Source organism: Thamnophis sirtalis, unplaced genomic scaffold, assembly GCF_051295495.1.
Source record: "Thamnophis sirtalis isolate CommonGarterSnake01/CBP01778 unplaced genomic scaffold, rThaSir2_p1.2 scaffold_5, whole genome shotgun sequence".
Classification (NCBI taxonomy): domain Eukaryota; kingdom Metazoa; phylum Chordata; class Lepidosauria; order Squamata; family Natricidae; genus Thamnophis; species Thamnophis sirtalis.
The window spans coordinates 90,173,316-90,177,395 of NW_028261385.1; the positions used below are offsets into that span (position 1 = coordinate 90,173,316).

The window sequence follows — 4,080 nt, forward strand, 5'->3', positions numbered from 1 at the left end:
ACATGGTCATCAGTCACTGTTTTCAATGCCATTGTAACTTTGGTCACTATACCACCTTTCTGGCCACAGTTCTTAAGTGAATAACTGCAGCTGACAAGTTACTAACATAAGTAAGTGAATCTGGTTTCCCCATTTGACTTTGTCAAAAGGTCACAAAAGGCAATTACAGGACCCCAGGACACTGAAACCAGCATAAATACGAATCTGTTGCCAAGCATCAAAACTTTGATCGCGTGGCCATGAGAATGCTGCAACGGTCGCTAAGTGTGAAAATGGTCGCTAAGTGTGAAACATGGTTGCTAAGTGTATGTATCCTAGAAAATCAGATTTAGTGTGTTTCACCCTCATTGTTTAGGTAATTCTGAGGTGGTTGATGGTTCTGTGAATGCCTGTCCTTTAAAATTGCCCGCAATGCCTTGATGGTTTTTATTCCAGTGGCTTTGTCTTTCCTGTCCTTAGGCTTAGGGAAAAAAAACCTGGTTTCATTCGCAGTCTTGGGGGGGGGGGGGTTGTTCTTATTTTTTTGTGTTTTCCATCATAGTTTGTGTGTGTGTGTGTGTGTAATGTCCCACAGTTATCTACGCATTAATAATCTAGTAATATTTCCTTATACATTTTAGGGACCTTTCTTTACATAATTGGTCTTTTCTTTCATACTTTTGGCTTTCTAATTCCTGTTTCCGTTAGTTGGCAATAGCTAAAACCAATCCCACGTGAAAAAGTATTCAAAGCCTTCTTGATTTTAATTGTCAATTTATTTATTCCTGCACATTGTAATATTTATTCATTTACATATCTCTGTTTTTCCACTGTTGTGCAAACACATCCCACGTAATCTACCTTTACGATTGCTCTTCTAACCACTAACTTCTGAATAGCTTCTTGGACCGACCTAAGTACTAATTCATAATTTCATATGCATTCATATATTCCTGTCTTTTGGAACTGAGAACTAAATTTCAGAAAAAGGAAATCTGTATTGCTCTGGGAATATGACATTCATTCTTGAACTATCTTCTTGGATGAAAGACTATATCTTTCCTGTTTGTTTATATCTTTCCTGTTTCTCATCCTTCCTGAAAAGACTGTACATTGTTGGTTGAAAGCAGAGGTCCCTTCTTGTTACCTACAGAGTCCTCAACTTACAACCACAATTGAGTCCAATATTGTTTTATTTCTTTGGCAGCAGTTACATCTACTTAGCACAATGAAGAAGAGGCAACAGAGTTTGACCGCTTTCTTCTGCAAAAAGCCAAGAGTTGATGAATCAGCTGATCCAAAGCAGTCACCAGCACCGCCAGCTGCACCAGCACCGCCAGCACCACCAGCTGCACCAGCACCACCAGCTGCACCAGCACCACTAGCTGCACCAGCACCACTAGCTGCACCAGCTGCACCAGCCGCACCAGCTGCACCAGCACCACCAGCACCACTAGCTGCACCAGCACCACTAGCTGCACCAGCACCGCCAGCCGCACCAGCACCACCAGCTGCACCAGCTCCACCAGCTGCACCAGCACCACTAGCTGCACCAGCTGCACCAGCCGCACCAGCTGCACCAGCACCACCAGCTGCACCAGCACCACCAGCCGCACCAGCACCGCCAGCACAACCACTACCACCAGTTGAGGTCGGAGAAAGCAGCCATTCCATCGACTCCACTGCAGTTTTACAACTTCCTGACTGCTGGAATTTGCAGCAATACACAAACTTCAAGGAGAGGTTTGATGGACTGGAAGTATCCAACAAGAAGCTGGGTTGTGCATACTGTGCAAAACCCATGTTCGCGTTGGAGAAAGGTATTCATGTTTCCAAAGAGTGGAAACATTTCCAGGTGTCAACATCAGGGAAAAGCAAGGATGTACAACAAGCATCGCTGAGAAAAAAATTAAGGGAACATTTTCAGTCAAAGGCACACCTTATTTGCGTGGAGACCAGTAAGCAACAGGAGCAGGAAGCTTTCACCAAATCCCTGGATAAGTCAACTGAGAAACATTTATCCAGTACCTGCACAATATTTTCCACCGTTTACGATCTGGCGCAGAGATGTAATCCATTCTCAGACATCGAAGCGCAAGTGAATTTGCTGAATACGCTTGGAGTGGATGTTGGAGTTGGCTTGCATTCACGAAGAACTGCAGTAAAAATTATGGACTTCATTGCGAAACAGATCAAGACCACCGTGTTTTCAACGATTATTGCAAATAATCGAAAGGTGTGCCTAATAATTGATGAAGCCTCAACACTTTCAATGACAGCAGTGCTGATAGTTTTTGTTAGAGTTGAGGATCCAGAATGCCCAGCAACCATCTTCGTTGAGCTTCTGGAATTAGAGAGACAAGATGCGGAGACCATATATTCCGCAGCAATGGAAAGCTTGCACAAAGTTGGATTCACCACCGAATATCTACGGAAGAACTTAATCGCTTTCTGCTCCGATGGCGCCAACGTTATGCTTGGAAGAAAATCTGGAGTCAGCGCCAGAATAACTCAAGAATTCCCAAGCATCATCATCTGGCACTGCTTGAACCACCGCCTGCAACTTGTGCTGGATGATGCAATAAGAGAAGTGAAGCAGGTCAACCACTTCAAGATCTTCCTGGATAAAGTGCACACCATCTTCCACAAATCCTGCAAGAGCCAGAGGGACCTATTCGTCATTTCTGAGCAATTGGGCATCGAAATAGTGAAGATTGGCAGAGTTTTGGGACCAAGATGGGCTGCCTGTAGTTTAAGGGCAACCATGGCTGTGTGGCGTGCTTATCCAGCGCTATATCAGTTTTTTCAAGGCAACGAAAGGTTCCCAGGCATGGCTTCCCGCTTTCAAAATTTAAATTTTTTGCAGGATTTGGCCCTGATGATTGACATCCTACGTCAGATTGCTGCCCTGTCAAATTCCCTACAGGAGAGAGCAACAAACATCATCGTGGCCGAAAAGCTAGTGTTGCGAGCAATCGATGGTGTTGAAGTGCTACTACAGAGAAAGGGCGAATATGAGAATGAACTTGAGAAATTGTTAAAAACACAAGCCTACCAAAACATGAATTTAGCTCCAAATCAACGGTTTGTTGCCCTTCCCCGTGAAAAACTTTTGGAAAGCATCATCACCAACTTAAAGAAAAGGCTGATGGATTGCGACCATCTAAGAACAGGTAGCCTATTGCCAGCAGCACAAAAGTTACACTTTATCACCTATTTGGAGCCAGATAGCTGGGACATGAAAGATGTAGTCGTTCCATGGGCTGATGGAGAGGAAGCATTGGTTGAATTTCGCCGCGTTTTTAATTATGAAATTGATTTGAACGACTACAGGGATTTTTTGGAAAATGTGCTGAAAAATCCAAAGAACTACAAAATTCCTGACACTGTCAGAAGAGCTAGAGACATTGTCAGGACAATTGCTGTGAGTTCAGCAGAGGCGGAAAGGGGGTTCTCAAAAATGAACCTCATATGTTCACACCAAAGAACAAGCCTAAGCATTCCAAACATCAGTAACCAGATGGTGATAAGTGTTGTTGGCATACCTGTTGAGAGATGGGATCCAATTCCTACTGTGAAAGTTTGGCTCAGAGCGCACCACCACACGGCTGATGATCCACGCGTAAAGAAGAAGAAAGCTGCAACAGAGGAATCGGGAAGCCTAAGAACAATATGGAGATATCAACAACCAGAAAAGCAGTAAGACAAGTAAGTACTTGAGTGTATCTCTTTCATTGTGTTATTCTTATGTAAGGTGTAAGTGCCAGCAATTAAGGCGTTTCTTTCCGTGTCTGTCCTTTGTGCAGGTATTTGGAGCCAAGCAAAGCCAATCAGCCCAGATGTAATACGGTGGTGTGCAGAAGACCGGCAAGCCAGAGATGCTTCCCCTGTAAGTACCTGTCTTTATTGCTGGGTGTGGTGTGCTCTGTGTTGTCTTCCTCCTTGAGATAGTGAAGTGCCAGCAATTAAGGTGTTTCTTTCCGTGTCTGTCCTTTGTGCAGGTATTTGAAGCCAAGCAAAGCCAATCAGCCCAGATGTAATACGGTGGTGTGCAGAAGACCGGCAAGCCAGAGATGCTTCCCCTGTAAGTACCTGTCTTTA

At 44.2% G+C, this 4,080-nt stretch overlaps 1 pseudogene; it reads left to right on the forward strand.

The window, feature by feature from the left end:
* Window positions 1–1,708: 1,708 nt before the first annotated feature.
* Window positions 1,709–3,858, forward strand: LOC148045465 (E3 SUMO-protein ligase KIAA1586 pseudogene; annotated as a pseudogene).
* The last annotated feature ends 222 nt before the right edge of the window (window positions 3,859–4,080 follow it).